The following is a 19,018-nucleotide window of genomic DNA, read 5'->3' on the forward strand; positions in this document are numbered from 1 at the left end:
CAAAAGAACCATGGTTATTTTTCCAGGTAGCCTTTTACACTCTTGGAGGTAGGAATGGGGTTCGTCCTTAAAAGGTTTGTGTTGGGCTTCAGTAGTACACAGGATCTTTTATGAGTCCTTTGCACTGGGGTCAATTTGACTCCACAAGAATAAAGCTACAGTGCTATGTAGTGAGGTCACAAACTCTGACATCCCCATGAAGCTCAGTCCTGCCTGAAATGCTGATGTTGGTGTAGGCACAGACAAAGAAAAGGCCAGGTTACTTTCAAAATATGCTAGAAACACAATGCAACAATAATTTGTCCAAGTGAAAACTAACAGGAATGGACATGGAAACTGTTATTTCTAGCATATGCCTGGTGATTTGCAAAGGCTCATGACCAAAAATAAATAAAGCAGCTGACAATATCTCCTTAATATACCTCATTGTATTTGTAATTTTCTTTCTCTGTTTTTTTAGCAAACAATTTCTGTCAAAAAGAGAAGTGCCTGTTAGTGAGGATTCAAGAGATTCTTATAATAGATTGTCTTATGACTGGAAAAAAGTGCAGCTAGCATCAGTGCCTAGCTCATTAATATCGATAGGCAGAATGCAAACTGCCTAATCCTGTTGAAAAATTGTCCTTTAATTGTAACATTTCATATTTGTAGCCCATTCCATTCTTCTATACTCATAACCTATAGCAGTAGTAGTATGTTCATATGGTCCCTAAGGTCAAACCATCTAACTTGTGCGGGATGCATGTAATGCTGTTTTAGGCAATTACCATGTGCTCCAGGCAAAGGGGAGGAAACTATAAATAAATGTCATTGTTAAACTGGCTATGGTCTAATGGGAGAGAGGCATAAGCTGACATTCAACAGGTTTTCCCCCAGACCCTTATATCCTTGATCCCTAAAGTATCTCTTCTGTGCGAGAAGTACATGCACAGACCTCCTACTGCTTTGGCAAAGATAGATGGCCTGCCTCAGGGCGGTGAGAAGGAGGTTAAGAGCAGGAGAGAGGATTTTGCCAGGTGATTGATTTAGCTAATTAGCTTGAGTGGTTAAATGGGACAGAAGGGTGATACACAACAGAAGTGGGAGAGGGTGGTTTGTATTGCTCAATTTGAGAACATGCAGTAAGTCACCAGGAGGGTTTTATTGTTGCTCCATGGCATTGCCACCTCTCCTTGCCCTGTAACCTGCTGCCAAGCTCCTCTCACCTTTTGCTCCACTGAATGTGGTGAATGCATATATGCTCTGCAGCTCATCTTGTGACCAGGTGGGACTAATGGAAGGATCACTTGACTGATTCATACTTCTGGGATCCATACACAGCTCTTCAGCAACTTTACACCTTCTATGTCCCTGGCAATCTTTCCAAGGATTGCCAATTATCCTACTACAGATTAAAAAACCCATTCTCTACTGCCCTTAGTGATACAAGTAGAATTTCAAGGGTCAGTCCAAGCCCCAATCACTGATTCAGTCATGGAAGTTATCCAATTTGAGACATAGGTCTGTTATTGTTTGGAAGCCCCATTATTTTTTCCCTTCCTTCAAGGCATTTGTCACTTGTGTTGAGAATCACAAACAAACCAATGTCAATATAAAAGATTCAGGTAGAGAAGGGAAACAAAAGCTAACAAACAACAAATGCAGATTCCAGTCCTTGTCAGAAGGTCACCAACTCAACTCCAGCCCTTACTGTATGTGGAAGTTGGCTCCCTGTATTTCCCTTGAGCGTCAGGTGAGTAAAGGAACAATAAGCCAAGTTCATAAGGCTCTTATCTCAAGATCTTGAATCTCAGCGTGCAAACTTCCAATCAGAAAACAAAATCTCTAGAGCCCCAGTTAAGCTGCAGTATCAAACCCAGAGCAAGTCTCATCACAACAAGCACAACCCCTAACCTGTTTTCATCTTTCTGTTTATATATAGCCCCAACATAAAGCAGAGCAGAATATTCCTTGACTGCATCAAGGCTATGTGGGCAACAAGCTCCAGAATAGCTTTTAAAGATGTAGTATAGCCCATCACTATCAGTTTCATCCTCACTTCTCTGAAATCCAGAGCAACCTACAAGACATGGAAGTGTATCAGAAATCGTTGGTATCATTCAACTCCCATTGAAAGCAATAGGAAATGAAATAGAAGTGGGATCATGGCTATCACATCTGAACAGTGTGCAGAATGAGGAAAAACTGCTTTGTTTCAGATGTCCAATTTGTGAGCAAATTGCAACCTGAGAATGTCTGGTCCTTCCCAGCAAGAGGTGGAAATCCTCTTCCAATCAGATATAAGGGACATGTCTACATGTGCAATTAGTGCACATGAATTTTGCTGCTGGGTGCACCATTTGAACAAGTGCCTGAAAGCAATTAACTCCAGAACAATCAGCTCCAGCTCCAGAACTTATATATGCAAGTACATGGAGCCCAGTCAGAGCAGGGCAGGGGGTCCCAGGGGTCAACCTGCCAGTCAGGGGCTGTTCCCCCCAGCTACACATGCTGCAGAGGGGCTGCATGGGGCATGAGGGAGTTTCAGTGTGGGGACTAGCCAGCAGACAGCCCCCACACTGAAGCACCCTCATGCCCCAGCCTGGGCAGCATCTACATGTGCGCTGTTATGAAGTTTTTAACTCCACAGAAGAGTAGTACTTGTATTTACAAGTACTATCCTGCTACAGAGTAAATTCATTTATGAAAGCCTAATAGCTGTGCACATGTAGACATGAGACATTTACTGCATAGCTAATTAGTCACCTGCGCTGTAAACATCTCATGTAGATGCCCCCAAGAAAGACATTTTGTGCCCTAACTCTTGCCCAGCCTTTCTCCCAATTTTTGTAGCTGGTCCAATAAGAGATATTACCAAACAATCTGGCTTCTAACATACACTTTGGACCATCACAGACACAGCATTACTCTTTTCCAATCAGTAATTCCTAATGAAAGCTCTCACAACAACTGCCCTTTTCAGGACAATAAATTCACCTCATCTGGATGTTTCCTCTGTAACTTCAAACCCTACTGAATAATTTTTGGGAGCTTCTAGGCATGTTCTTAGAAGTTTGTCTTCAGGTTATGCAGTTTAGGCAAGCTGTAAAAAAACTAATTTTTTATTGTTCTAAATTGCCTCTGGATACTTACACATTGTTATCATCCCCATACCCTCAGCTTTGCTGGGAATGTATTATTGTTTATAATAATATACCAGTATTATTATTGATAATAATTGTAAATACATTATTTACAAGTTGTTTATAATAATTAGAAATATATTCATATTTGTAATAAGTATTTATGGAAATCAAATATTGGACAGAGGTCTTACATGGGATGAAAGAAAAATATCACAAGCAGGTCTCAATGGACCATTAAAAGCTGCCTCCTAAATCTCATCAGCCAAGAGGAGAAATATCTGTTCTTTACTCATTAAAGTGAGTTAAAAAAAAGGAAGTGAAAGACCCCTCACCCCATCTCATAGCTTTTTAACCATAAAGCTATCTAGTCGAGGGGTGGACTAGATGACCTTGTGAGGTCTCTTCCAGCCCTATTTTCCTATGAACAAAAACTGGCCATCAACTGAACCAGCCAAGAGCTCCGGCGGAAGTGAAATTACGAATCAGTCTAGACGGGGAAATTACAAATCAGTCTAGAGCATGGTCAGGGGCTGTCCACACAGCCTGGCTCTTTGGCCAGCAGCCCCTGTTTGCTTCAAAGCATTCAGTCTGAAATAGCATTCAGAAACCTGGGAGTCTCTCACTTTTAGCTGATTAATAAGGCATGGACTCATTGGGGGGCTTTTGGAAATATAGGCCAGGTTGCTTTTGCTTCACCACCAAATCAGCTGCATTTCTCACTCTGATGGTGAATAACTAGGCACTTGACTTAATGTGACAGTATGTCTCCTCTGAGCTCCCCAGTAACCCTCCCCCATCTGCCAAAGTCTCAGGAGTCTGGCATTCTCTCAGAAAACTCCACGCTGGCTATTTTTCATCTTGGCATATTATCACTCCAGGCCCAATCCATTGCTTTTAGTTTCTAAAGCAGTGTGCATGTATGTATGTGTGTTTGTGTGTGTGTGCGTATGCATATGTGTTTGCATGCATATGTGTGCAATTGTACATGGATATAGGTCAGTACCAGCTTTTTTTTTTCCTTTTTATTTATTGATTTATTTTTTGCTTTCTTAGGCAAGCTGGAAATATGTCACTTTCACAATTAGCATTCACTAAACATTTTGCTGCCCTAGGTGACCACCTGTTCTGCTAATACTGTACAATTTTTGCACACTTTCCTTGCTAGAGAGAGACACTGATAGCGGGGGCCCAGGACCACAGTGGGTTCAAGGGCCCCAGGACATGCTCTTTATCGACTGACTGACTTACATTCTTATTTCAGTGCCACTCTTTTGTGGTATCTGAGTGTACTCCCTTTCCCACCCTTTTCATTTCTGAAACCACAATGAAAACCAAGACACCCTGCAATTTTGTAAACATCAGCACAAACCTTTTATTTTGTGATTGAAGAGGATTTTAAAATGAAGTTCAGCATGGAAAGCCTGCCCTGATTTAAAAACTTGTCACACATTCAGGGGTGAAAGTCCTTTTCAAACAGCCTATGTCTATCATGCCTACTTCTGCATGCGTGCAAGCAGATAAAGGTGGGAGTAGCTTAAATCACATGCTGCACGTGTTTTGCATAGGAAAGTGAATGTAAGAGCAGTTCAGGTGGGTGCTTGGCTGGGAGTAAATAGTAGGAACAGACCATTCATAAAAATAAATCTATCAAAAATATCAACCATAATGCTTTTTAGAAAACTATCATTTCTGAACTTCCATCTGGTAATATTAGACTCCCAAATGTTTGTTTAGATAATTCCTTATTTTAAAGCTATGGATAGCAGCAGCAGGGCCAGGCTAGGAGCACATGATCAGTTCCCATACCTAGTCCATTCATAGCCCTGCAGCTTTAGCAAAACCAAAATCCATAGGCCTGGCTCTATCTGGGTGACAAAATAAGCACTCCTGATCTTCCTCATTAGGCAGAGGGCTTGCTGAAGGGAAGCTCCCAACCTGAACTTGGGCTCCCTGGATGGGGAAAACCCACAATCGTTTTCTTTTCTGAAGACTCCAAAAGAAAGATGCCGCCTTCTAATATCTCCCACCTTCCTTGGACCTCAGAATAAATTGCTCTGTCTTCCCACAACTCTTGACTCCTCTAGATGCTCCCCCTTTGAAGGAAGGAAGGTGATGTTCAGATTTGGCAGCTAAATGCACGAACATGGACACATCATCAACTTTCTACTTCTCCACACCACAGAAAAGGAGCATTTATGGTGGGTAAGTTCAGGAGATACTTGGAAACTGAGTGATTTCTGATCGGCATATATTACCAGAAGTAAGACTGGAATGGTTAACAGGAATTGAAACCCTGGCACCGTGGACAGTAACTGAAGAAAGCTTACCATCACTTCAGTCCATAGCTCCAAGCAAAGGATGGCAGCAAAAAGGAAGACAGTGTTCTTATTACTGACAGTAGCTCATTCTGAAGCACTTGATATTTTTAATAGTTTTCTTTTAGCTCAAGCAGAAGAGTCTAAGAAACTGCAAGACAGGAATTTAAGGAGGATTGTGTTCCACATAAACGTAAAACAGAAGTGGTAGATTTTTAAACAGGGAATACAAAGCTTTACAAACAATGTAAAAAAGGAAACAAGTCATTTAAGGACTGAAAAATCTTAGGGACTGAAATCATCTTAAGGACTGAAATCATTTAAGGACTGAAAAAAGAGGTGCCAAAAGGGTTTTACACCAGTAGCAAATAAACAGTGACTTTGAGGAAGCTGTTAAAGCTTGTTATGTATGCCAAAAGTGCAGGCCAAGTTGAATGTAAGAACCTATGTTAGTGGCACAGTAAAAACTGCCTCTCTGACCCTTTGAACAAAATAGGCATGGATTTGTTTAGAGGGGCAGAATAAAAACAACATACCCTGGATTATTTTCTTACTTCCTCAGCATATCAAATGTAATTTTGGTAGACACCATAACATATATTTTAGTACCATAGTAACATCTGTTAATTGGCCACAGTTTATTAAACTGCATCAGTTTAAGCAGTTTTCATCTCTGATCCAGCAGACTGGTGGAAAGTAGTGTCAAATAGGGTGCCTGCTAAGAAGGACTACAGAGTCCTTCTGATCTGTTTAGCAAAGTTAAGTTACAGAACTACACTAGTGAAGCATCAGTTGACATTCATAAGCATGTTCTTTGAGAAGGAACTGAAAACACTCACATCTGCATTGTGAAAAATCAGTCATTAAGGACTTGTAAATGCAAAAAGAAACAGGTGATTTCTGGATGCTGCACAGGTGCTGAAAAGGGTATGCCAAGAGATGACTACATGCATGCCAAGAATATACCTCCAGGAATGTAATATACCTCATCCAATGTACCAAATGCCCTGATGGAAGATATGTAGGAGAGACCAAACAACAACTGCGCACCAGAATGAACGCACACCGGAAATCCATCAAAGACAGAAACACCCAATTACCGGTGGGGGCACATTTCTCACAGGAGGGCCACTCTCTCTCCAATCTCTCAGTCCTGATCCTCAAGGGAAATTTATACAACACATCCCAGAGACGAGCCTATGAGCTCCATTTCATCAACCTGCTGGATACTAGAGATCAGGGACTAAATACAGACATTGGATTTTTGATACATTACAATCTGCCTGGCAACTGACTCCCCAGCCCAGCCCAGCCCAGCCCCTGGCTTCTTTACTTTTCATTCCATCCAGGAAGAGCACGCAGCAACTGCTGCAGCGTCTTTAGCCTGACGAAGGGTTTTTGAACCCGAAAGCTTGCTTAATAACTATTCTCCAACCATTTGGGTTGGTCTAATAAAAGATATCAAATTCACCCAAGGAACCTTGTCTGCCAAGAATATATGCATTCCTGTAGATAACTACATGTGAGCAGCTAAGCAAGTGGATAGGTGAGAGACATATATGACATTTAGGCATCAGATAGTTTTTGGCCCTTCCACAGGGAAACTTACAGCTTGCTGTGTGCATCACAGTCACCATTTTGGCTGACACAGTAAGGACTAAACTAGGGATTTCCAGAGCTAAAAGATGTAAGCCTTCAGAATCTGTGCTAAGAAGCCAGGCTTTGTAGCTAGAGCTTGTCACAGGCTCACATCTTGTATGGATCAGGCACAAAAGGGGACACAAAAACACACAGGATAGGTCTATGGCCTGGCAACACTATGTTCCAGCCAAGACATCTCTGTGCGTGTCCAGTGTACCCGTTGCCTCCCACATGTATGCTCCAAACCTGGGTATCTTTTTTTTCTTTTGGGGGGGGAATTTTTCGTATTAGTCAAATTAGCCAAATCAGTTCTGAATCCTCTTGACTGAGGAAGATCAATCATTCAAACACTGTATGTGGCACTATACCCAGCAAGTATCCTCCAGCCCAGACTTTTCAGCTTGGCGCTTCAGATACTCCCAAATCCATTGGCGGGCATCCTACATGCAGGCCCAAGGCCAGAGGCTTGAGGTTCAGATGCCCCCAAGTCTCACTTGCCCTTAACCAAAGGCCACAGGAGTAAGGCAGGGAGAAGTCCTCCATTTCCATAAAGTAGGCATTTAGCTGAGATCCTTTCACTGGAAGCTGGCCAGTGGGAAGCTAATTACAAGACTCGTAGAATATCCTGGCCACAGTGCATTGGACAGGCGTGCACCCTCCCCTACACAATGCCATTTAAATCCATCTCCATTCAAGTAACAGACCAGTGCAGCAAAACTGCACTTGATCTGAGCCAACGTGATCTTAGCCAAAAGGCTGAGAAGCTATGGTCACTCCAGGTGGCCACTCTCAAGACCATGCTCTTCAATGAGCAAAAAAATGGGGATGACCCTGAAGTAGCCTCAGTGGCATATTTCTAAGTTTGGAGCATGTGAGCAGTGGGGGGTATACTCAGGAACATCCTGGCAGGAGGTTGCTGCTACCACACTGTAAACAAACCCATACAGTCCCATGGAGTACATGTGCAAGAGCCAGCAATTACCCCAAAGCCCTGAATTCAGTATAATATAGAGGCTTTCCTCTGTTTTGCAGGCATGTTGCTCCTTTTCCTTTATTTCTCCTCAGATGAGCATTTTGAGTAGACTGTGATTGATTCCACCTGCTTCCTGGGTGCTGGATTCCTCCCCATCATTGCATCTGAAAATGGCAAAAGGGCAGTGTTTACAGAATCCAAGTGTGTGGCAACCATATCCATTAACCCCTCAGGGAAGGACTGGAGCTCACCATGCTCAGAGCACATAAAACACAAAATGCCTCCATCCAAAGGAAAAAAAGAATTGCCTGTCTCTGTACCTGTATCAATTACAGAAGATGCATTAAGAGGTTTCAGTAATGATTTCTTGCCAATAAACTGGGTCTCCAAGTCCCAGTCCTTTAGTGTCCTGATGCAAGCTCTCCTGGGGCAAAATGCACCAGAGAAAGCAGTGTTACAGACACAAAGGCAGGCAGAAGGAAAGGTAATAGAAACAGGATGCTGGATGAGAAGAGATCAGACAGCAATCTGTACCAATTCAGACAGATAGTAAAGTTAAGGGGAAAAAATTCTTTACTCCGTGCATTTACAAATTATTTCCTTTCTTATGTGCCTGTCCCCAGCCACCCATCCCCTTTTCTCTGATCTGGTGATTTTAAAGCTTCGGGAGCTTCAAGTAAGTGTGACTGACTTTCAGCCTGAGTCAGCTAAACATGTAACTAAGCCAGGAGAAAAGTACTGTCCTTTTCTGTCTTCAATGCATAATAGAGACGCAGTCAGATTAGGGGATAGTTTAGTTGGGAATTACTTCTGAGCACTAAAAATAGGAAGACTGAGTAAAGATATACATCAAGGCAGTTCCTCTGAACTCTCACCACCCTACAGCTGCCTCTTGCTCAGGTTTGCATTGCTTTAATGTCAGGGCTGAGTGCTGAGCACATGTACCAGGAAGATTGGGAATCTCTTCTATACAAGCAGAAAAATGAAATCTATTTATAGCACTCAGAAGAAAGCTAAGAAAGAAAATAGCAAATCTACCTCAACCCCTGCATCATAAAGAGACATTGTGTCTAAGATGGAGGGGGCATTTCTAAATATAATCAACAGCCAAGACTATAGGTGAACTTTGCTTCTGTTCCAAAAGGCAGCAAAGGTTTTCCTTACATCCCCACACTCAAATTCTCATAATGTCATCTTGCCTGCACAGCAAAATTCAAGTATAGGACACACTAAGCAACATCTATCATTCCTTCTCTGCACCAACCTAAACCTGAAATCTAATCATTTCTACTTATTGTGGGGGAGGGGGATCTTTCCTACAGACACATGTCCCCAGCCAGAAGGAAACCTATAGTGTAACACATGGTAGGCATTGCCATAGACTTAGTGATTGCCATAGATTTAGCGTGTAAATGATCCTTTAGAAAAAGGCCTCAGTTTCATATCAGGAAAAGCATGCCTAATTACCCAAGCCATCCTATGAATTATATCTTATTATTTATTGCCTAGAATCATCACTTACCTGGAAATGGAAGACATGCTAATGATTTCAGATGGGATCTGGATCATTAATATACTATTAATATCTTTAAGGAACCAATAGTTTGTCCAATGTAATGTTCAATACCTATATTTCTCAGAGACTATAGGTGAAATTACCTTTTTTCACATAGGCAAGCAATGGCTATACAGAAAGCATTCTCCCCCTGGTTTTGCTAATGCCCATCTCTAGGGTATTTGAATACAGGCTAGTTTCAGACACAGACAAATGCTTGAGGGCTGTCTTCATTTAGAACTGGCTGGGGTATCTCTACACAACACTGCATTGCACACAGTAAAGGTTTCTGGGGTTAAGTCTCTGGTAACCAAGTTCTGTTGAGTGCTGCCTATTTGTACCCAAAATAGTTAGGGCAGAGTGAGGGCAGGACAGAAATCATCCGTCTTGTTTCTGCTTTCTTTGGAAAGTCAGAGGGACTGCTCCATAAACCATCTATAACTTACAGCCTGGTTGTTGTGGAGATAATGGGGAGTACTCCAAGGGCATGCTCTGCACAGTTGTGTGTGTAAGACTTTCAGCCAGCAATGGCCCAAACACAAATCCTCATGTAGACATGATTTCTGTTTCTGGCATATATACGCAGTGCCTGAGGGAACTGTATGCAGGGCTGCTCTCAGTAAGGACATTGATGCTGCTTGTGTGCTACTTCCATCTGTCTAATCTAGATTTCTAGTTTAGCAAAAAGTAGTGGGTCGGTGGCCATGGCATGGCCCTGACGCCCACTGGTGGCCATGTGCCCCTGCCTGGCTCAGGCTTGGCTGCAGCCCCTCCCTTGAATGTCACCCACCACACCTCGATCTTAATGAAGGTTATAAAAGGGAGGCTACCTGTGGGCTCTATGTGAGTCTGAGCCTGTGTGGATCCCCACTGGGCTCTTCTTAGGTCCCCTCAGTCACAGTCCTGCACCCTCCAGACTAGCAGGCCCTCTCAGCCTGCCTGTACCTCTTATAGATTCATAGATTCATAGATGTTAGGGTCGGAAGGGACCTCAACAGATCATCAAGTCCGACCCCCTGCATAAGCAGGAAAGAGTGCTGGGTCTAGATGACCCCAGCTAGATACTCATCTAACCTCCTCTTGAAGAACCCCAGGGTAGGGGAGAGCACCACCTCCCTTGGGAGCACGTTCCAGACCTTGGCCACTCGAACTGTGAAGAAGTTCTTCCTAATGTCCAGTCTAAATCTGCTGTCTGCTAGCTTGTGGCCATTATTTCTTGTAAACCCTGGGGGCGCCTTGGTGAATAAATACTCACCAATTCCCTTCTGTGCCCCCGTGATGAACTTATAGGCAGCCACAAGGTTGCCTCTCAACCTTCTCTTGCGGAGGCTGAAAAGGTCCAGTTTCTCTAGTCTCTCCTCGTAGGGCTTGGTCTGCAGGCCCTTAAGCATACGAGAGGCCCTTCTCTGGACCCTCTCCAGGTTATCCGCATCCCTCTTGAATTGCGGCGCCCAGAATTGCACGCAGTACTCCAACTGCGGTCTGACCAGTGCCCGATAGAGGGGAAGTATCACCTCCTTGGACCTATTCGTCATGCATCTGCTGATGCACGATAAAGTGCCATTGGCTTTTCTGATGGCTTCGTCACACTGCCGGCTCATGTTCATCTTAGAGTCCACTAGGACTCCAAGATCCCTTTCCACTTCCGTGCCACCCAGCAGGTCATTCCCTAGGCTGTAGGTGTGCTGGACATTTTTCCTCCCTAGGTGCAGCACTTTGCATTTCTCCTTGTTGAATTGCATTCTGTTGTTTTCTGCCCACTTGTCCAACCTGTCCAGATCTGCTTGCAGCTGTTCCCTGCCCTCCGGCATGTCCACTTCTCCCCATAGCTTTGTGTCATCTGCATACTTGGACAGAGTACATTTCACTCCCTTGTCCAAGTCGCTGATGAAGACATTAAAGAGTATCGGTCCAAGGACCGAGCCCTGCGGGACTCCACTGCCCACACCCTTCCAGGTCAATACTGACCCATCCACCACGACTCTCTGGGTGCGACCCTCTAGCCAATTCGCCATCCACCAGACTGTGTAGTCATCCAAGTCACAGCCTCTTAACTTGTTCACCAGTATGGGGTGGGATACCGTATCGAAGGCCTTCCTGAAGTCTAAGTATACGACATCCACCCCTCCTCCTGTGTCCAGGCGTTTCGTAACCTGGTCATAAAAAGAGATTAGATTGGTCAGGCACAATCTGCCTGCCACGAACCCGTGCTGGTTTCCCCTCAGCATAATTTGTCCTGCCGGGCTCTCACAAATGTGAGCCTTGATAATTTTTTCAAAGACTTTGCCAAGGATGGAGGTGAGACTGACTGGCCTATAGTTGCCCGGGTCCTCCTTCCTCCCCTTCTTGAAAATGGGGACCACATTAGCCCTTTTCCAGTCCTCCGGGACTTGGCCCGTGAGCCATGAGCGTTCGAATATTCCCGCCAGTGGCTCTGCAATGATGTCGGCCAGTGCCTTCAGCACCCTCAGATGGAGCCCATCCGGGCCTGCCGACTTAAAGGCATCCAGTTCTTCCAAGTGCCTCTGCACCATCTCAGGGTCTACACGTGGAAGTCTGGTGCCCTGCTGCTGCCTCTCTACAACCCCAGTGAGAGACTTGTCGTGCCCCTCGCTTAGGAACACTGAGGCAAAGAACTCGTTGAGGAGTTCAGCCTTGTCCCCCCTCTGCCAGGCACCTTTCACCTTAGGGGCTCTGTGCATGGCTCCTTACCTCCCCTACACCATGCCTCAAGCCTTGCAAGTGTTCTCATTCTGTGATGTTTACTAATTATGCACTCAGCCCCCTTGGGACTTTGGATCCCCTGGTCCCTTACAAAATCCCTTCCCTGAGCTCCCAGCCCCCTGGTCCTTTGTGAGGCCCTTTCCCTGGGTTCCTGAACCCCTGGTCCTCCTTTCAGGCCTTCTCCAAGCTTAGGGACCCTCTGGTCTGGCTTAGCCCTTCCCTGGGCACCAGGACCCTCTGTGGGCTCAAAATAAATCAACCACTTGCTTGTAAAAATTCAGTCCTTCTCTGCCCTAGGGGCTTGCCTCTGCTCCCAGACCTGCAGGGCTGTTTATATCTAGTCCACTCTCTTTAGGAGCTCTAGTGCCAGGAGCTCCTCACCTTGTGTCTGTGAGGGAGAAACTGCCTGATCAGCTCAGGCTCTGGGCTTATACAGCTCCAGTCTGAGGCCTCTTTGGTCAGATGAGTTTCTCATTAGCTCCCTGCACCATCTGCAAGCTGCTCCCTTAAAGGAGCAGGCAGGGCTGTTCCTAGGGGAGGCAAATTGGGGCAACTGCCCTGGGCCCCACACTTTGGAGGGCCCCATGGAGCTGGACTGAGCAGCTGCAGTGCAGAGCTGGGTGGAGTGGTGACTCTGCATCCAGCTGCTCACTACCACCCCCCCCCCCCCGGCCAATGGTGGCTGCACCTTCTCCAGGTCTGGGATCGGAGCAGGGCTGGGGTCCTGCATGGGCTGATTTGCCCTGGGCCCTGCACCCTGCTCGGGTCACCTCTGGGAGCAGGCACACCCCAGTGCCCTGCTACACACCTCTCCCTATTTATCCACGATTCACCCAGGGAAGTCTTGCTGTAGCATGCCACTGAGTGTTTCACCACTAGAGCTATTCTCCCTTGCCTTTTCCTCATCACAGAGAGAACCCACCAGGTTGCAGGGTGGAGGTTTTCAGGCACCTCCTGATTGCCTTACCCTGGTATTTAGTAGGCACTTCCCTGCCACAGGTAGTCCCCACCACTAACCAGCCCCAGTCCAGGGTGCAGTTTTAGGTCCTACCCAGGACCAAAGAGGTTTCCCCCTAGGGGGAAACCTTGGGCTCCCTAGGTATCCTCAATGCAATCCTTGGAGGTTACTTGTTCTGGGCATCATATTTCCTGTGCCCCTCACAAGCCCTCTCTTTAATCTCCACACTGGCCTCTGGCCCTTAACACCTCTCCAATGGGTTTCCCTTGTCAATTATACTTACTCCTTAGCATGGATCTCATGGTTTCTCATTTCAGGGCTAATCTCCTGTTGGTTCTGTCTTTCCCTCAGCCAAGGCCTCAGCTGTAGTTACTGGCCAGCTCTCTCCCATCTTGGTATACTGACCCTCTTCTATCACCGGGATTATAGCTTGCTTTCTTCCTCCCGCCTGCCTATACCAAGTGGTCTTGTGCTCCAGCTGCCTCCCTTGCAGGGGAACTCCTGGGACCCTTTGGCTCCATGAGCTTTCCTGCAAGTCTACAAATCTTCTCTCAAGTTCCCATCGAGTCCTCAGGGCTTGCTGGGCACAATCCCTGCACCAAAACTCAACTGTTCCACAGCCTATGGGCCTTCCTTTGCCCCCCCCCTATATAGTTTTATGTAAGAGACTCCCACCACCTTGTTTTCAAACATTCCCTTAACTGTCCACCATTTAGCAGGGCTGGGGAGGTTGCTTACATATATCTGGGGCCTCCTTCCAAGCCATCATCCCCACTCTCACCCCGTTATCTTTGGTAGCAAGAGGTGTCTCTCCCCCTCACCTGGGGTCCTACCTCTCTCCTTCTGAGTCATCTGCTCACTCTTTAGAGGTTCCCTCATTAGCACTGTCTTAACAGCTCCCACTGGGTTCCTTCGGCTTTCTGCCTTTTTCCTCTTCCCCAGTCAGGGCCACTAAATCCCCATCTTGGCTTCATGGCTTCTGCCAAAATAGTCATTGAGGCTGGCTTTCCCTTTTCTCTGGAACATTTACTAGCTTTTCACCTGGGTTGCTCTTTTAGTGTCAGGCTATCTTTTCTGAAACTTTTTTCCATATTTGCCCTGAAGATCCCACCTTTGGGCCCCCACCCTGGGATTTATTTTCTGTCATGGCCTTTGCCACCACCTCCTTCTTAGAGCATCTTTCTAGTTGATGCTTCCTTTGAAGTTGGCTTGTCTTCGCTCTCCAGACCCGTGGGTGTAGTCTCTGTAAAATCAGTCATCATTCTCACTTCTTATCCCCATCTGTCTCCTTTTCTCCTTAACCAAAGTCTTTCCCTCTGGGATAACTGGCAATTCTGCTTCTAGATGCTAGAGGCAGTCAGTCACTGTGGGCATCTCAGCCTCATACTGGCTGGCAAACCTTCCCAGCTTTTCTTTTATTCCCTCTGTTTCTTTCTCATGCCTAGCTGCCAGCTTCTCCCACTTCTGGTCTAGGCATTAAATTAATGCTGGTAAGACCTCTTCCCATGCGGTCATAAGCTCTAGGTAAGATGCTTTATCTGCCTCCATGTTCTTCCAACTAGGCCATCTCTGTCTCATCTCTGGGGGTTTCTTGATTCAAATGTATTGGTAATTCCTCACGCTCTTGGGTTGTGTGCGCCTCCAGGTTGCAGTCTCTCCATCTCAGCCAAAACCATTCTCAGAAGTTCTAGCTCCTGCAGGTGATCCTGGCATTCTGCTCTGGCCACTGCTAAGCATTCAGCCAGCTGGGTTTCCAGTGAAATCGTCTTTTCCCTCAGCTGGTCCATCTCCTGTAACTCTTCTCTCAGAGCCTCTACAATCTCTCCCAGTGAGCACATTAGGTTTTCAGTTTCTCTTCCATTCCCATAAACGTGGTTCAGTACGCTTTGCACTGTGCCTGCAACACCTCCCTCTCACAAACCTCATAATTCCCTGCAGTTGGCTGATCTTTTGCTTTCTTTAATTGACAATTTTTCCTCTCTCTAATATCAAGACCTGGTCTGTCCTGTCTTGTGGAGGGACTTCAGTTTGTTCATCTCTGTGCACGTTCCTGCCTCTTTTGCCTCACCTGCTTCCAGGAAGGTCTCTATGGACTGTATTATCTTCCCCACATGTACGTTTTCAGCCTCTGTGGTTTGCAGCTGGGCTTTCAACACATTACACTCTCCTTCCTTGTGTTGCACGTCTACTTCCAGGGAGACTATTGCATCTTGAAGTTTGTCAAGACCTTGTTGCCACTCATTGGCCTTCTCTATTCCTGCTGCTATCATCTTTGCTATCTCTGCTGCTTGGGTGTGGGATGTAGCCAATAGGGCTGTGCAAAGCTTCAGGTGCTGCTTCAATTTGGAGGAGATTCAGCCCAATTCAGTGGCTAAATCTCTGAATCTGAATAAAATCAGGGGACCAATAAAAAGGTCCGGATCAATTCAAAGCTCTCCGAATTGATTTGGAAAGGATTCAGAGCTTCAATGATTCAGGCAGTCCCTGCCCACTGAAGCAGGGAGCTGGAGCCAGACTCAGAGCTAGTAAGTAGGGGGCAGGGAAGAGGGGGCTGGAGCAGGGGGGAGGGGACCATGGGGGACCCCTGCCAGCACCCATCTCCTGCCTGCTCCCCCATCCCCCCCCGGCTTCTCCACACACCCCAGCTCCCAGTGCTTTTAAAAAAAGCCTGGACTCACTGAGTGCTGCCTGGCAGGGAGTGATCCCTGCTACCCCCCACTACCCCATGCTGCATGAGGGGCTCTGTCATGAGCCCCCCCGGCCCCCAAGCACTCCCCCAGCCCCTCACCACAGCTGCCCTGCCCACCCTTGCTATGGCCCTTTAAGAAACCCACCCCCCTAAAAACATGGCACGGGGCAGTGGGGGGCAGCAGGGATTGCCCCCCCACTAGGCAGGAATTGGGGAGTCTGGGGGGGGGGATTTGTTTGTTTTTTTCTTAAAGGGCCAGAGCCGGGATGGGCGGGGCAGCCATTGGGGGCTGGGACAGTGCCGGGGGTCAGGAGGCTCGTGCAGAGCCCCCCATACAGCGTGGGGCAGTGGGAATCGTCCCCCTGCCTGGCAGCACCCGATGAGTTGGGGCTTTTTTTTTTTAAAGTGCTGGGGGCTGGGGTGGGTGGGGCAGCCATTGCCAGGGCTGGGAGAATGGGCAGGGGATGGGCCTGTGTGATTCGGAGATTCGGCAGCAGCAAAATCTCTGAATCACATTTGGCCGAATTAATTTGGGACAGTGATTCAAATCACTGAATCAAGTCACTGTCCCCCAAATCAGCCGAATCCGAATCCAAACCGAATACTAGCTGCTTCTCACAGGCCTGGTAGCCAACTCCCGCCATAGTGCTTGCACCTCTCCTTCAAGCTGGAGGCACTTTTGCTTACAGTTCTCCAGCTCCTCCTGTAACACATCCGTTTGGTCTTCCTGACACTCCAGTTGCTGCCACCAGGCCTCTATGACCCATTGTTGGTCTTCTACCAATTGGGCAAGGCCCGGTGTTTCAATTGTCTGTGTCATGAAATCTACTGATTTCAAAGTCCCATCAGCCATTTCTTTCTGTAACATGTGCAACTTCTCACACTCTCAGCTCTTGTCTGCCTGAACTGTAAGGAGTTTCTCAAGGGCTTTCTTTCAGCCTCTGCTGCAATCAAACATCTAACTTCTTCTGACCCCACTTCCTTTTTCCCCAGTTTGAAAGTGTTGTTCTACAGTGACCACTTTTGCCTTGGCTTGCTGACATCTGGACCTCTCTACTTCTAGCTCCCACTGTAGACAGGCTGCTCTCTTGCCCACCGAATCCAAGTATAACTGGCAGCTTAATACCTCACATCTAAGTCCATCTATGGTATTCATCCCAGCTGTGATTCAGTCCCAGTTCTGTTTTTTGCCCCTTCCTTGCTGGGATGAGGGGATCCCCTGATCTGGGCCTCAATCTGTCTCTCCATCAGTCTCTGGCTGTGGCCCCTCCTCTGGACCTTTGGTCTCCCCAGACCTTGGCCCTGTCTGTCAGAGCAGTTCAGGCTTTTGGCTTCTCTTGGCCCCTCCTGCTTCCAGCAGTGGTCTGCTCAGCCCTTGGCCCCTCTTCCTGGGCTCTAGCCCCCACTCCTGTCCTAGCGATACTTTTGGCTTTTCTAACTCCACTCAAGGGTTCACTTTCCCCTTTCAGAGACACGGGGTCCCTCCTCGTACATAGCTTGTTCCCAGCCAATGCACCAGTGTAGCAGGTCCATGGCGACAGAGTGGCCATAACACCCCCCAGTCGTCATGCAGCCCCCGCCTGGCTCAGGCTCAGGCTCAGGCTCAGCCCTTCCTTTGAATCTCACCCACCACAACTTGATCTTAATGAAGGTTATAAAAGGGAGGCTGCCTGTGTGCTCAAGATGAGCCTGAGCCTGTGTTGATCCCCACTGGGCTTTTCCTGCATCTCCTTAGTCACAGTCCTGTGCCCCTCAGGCTAGCAGTTCCTGTCAGCCTGCCTGTACACCTTCTAGCCACCTGTTACCTTAGGGGCTCATTGCATAGCTCCTTACCTTCCCTATACCATGCCCCAAGCCTTCTCACTCTGTGATGTTTAATAACTATGCACTCAGCCCCCTTGGTCCTTTGGACCCCCTGTTCCCTTACACAATCCCTGCTCTGAGCTCCCAGACCCATGCCCCTGCATGCTGCCCCTTCCCTGGCCTCCCAGACTCCCAGTCCTATGTGCCACCCCTTCCCTGAGCTCCTGGATTCCTGGTCCACCTCACAGCCCTTCTCTGAGCTCAGGGACCCTCTGGACCAGCTTAGCTACTCCCTGGACACCAGGATCCTCTGTGGGCTCAAAATAAAACAAAGGCAACTTGCTTGTAAAAACTCAGTCCTTCTCTGCACAAGGGGCTTGACTCTGCTCCCAGGCCTGCTGGGTAGTTTATATGTCGCAGTCCCTTCAGGAACCCTTGCAGCCCAGAGCTCATCACCTTGTGGCTGCCAGAGAGAGGCTGCCTAATCAGCTTAGGCTCTGGGCTTATATAGCTCCAGCCTAAGCCTTCTTCTGGTCAGGTGAGCCTCTCGTTAGCTCCCTGCACCACCTGCAAGCAGTCTCGGAGGCTGCTAGCTCCCTTAAAAGAGCAGGCACACCCCAGTGCCCTGCTTCATAAACCATACCCATCACCATAGTATTTGAATGCATTTGTATAGAAGAGAGAGTATGGCTACTTCCAGGTGACAGACAGCATTTGTCCCAATGTCCCTGAGTGCACAGAGTCTGCAAGATATATATTTTCCCCAAAACTCACAGCATGCTTTGGAAAGCAAACATGTCCTTTTATTTTTATTATGTAACAAGATGCATATGGAAAATTCAACAGGCATAAAATGAAGAAATCTTGAAGCTCAGAGGCTCTTTCTGAGCCAAATCATCCTGCACTGCCAAACTTATCATAAGGCATGTGGAGATCCAGGGAGACAAACCCATGCCATCCTCCACTAAGACTCACAATGATAGGGTTGGGCCTACTGTGGAAGATATGTTTTAAAAAGACCTTCATCTTCCTTTGCCACTGAACATTGCCTGGACTCCATCCAAAGCTCTCCAGAGCAGTGGCCTGAGCATGCATTGCTTGCAGCTTTTCCATTCTTCTCAACATTGTAAAACTGTCTTGTAAAAGCAAAATTAAAGGCCTGGATGTCAGCCACAAAACCCTTACTCTGGACATGTTTTCTGTTGTATGCAACTCAGAGGGGGAAAAAAAGCTAT

This window comes from Alligator mississippiensis, chromosome 6 (genome assembly GCF_030867095.1).
Source record: "Alligator mississippiensis isolate rAllMis1 chromosome 6, rAllMis1, whole genome shotgun sequence".
In the NCBI taxonomy this organism is placed as follows: domain Eukaryota; kingdom Metazoa; phylum Chordata; order Crocodylia; family Alligatoridae; genus Alligator; species Alligator mississippiensis.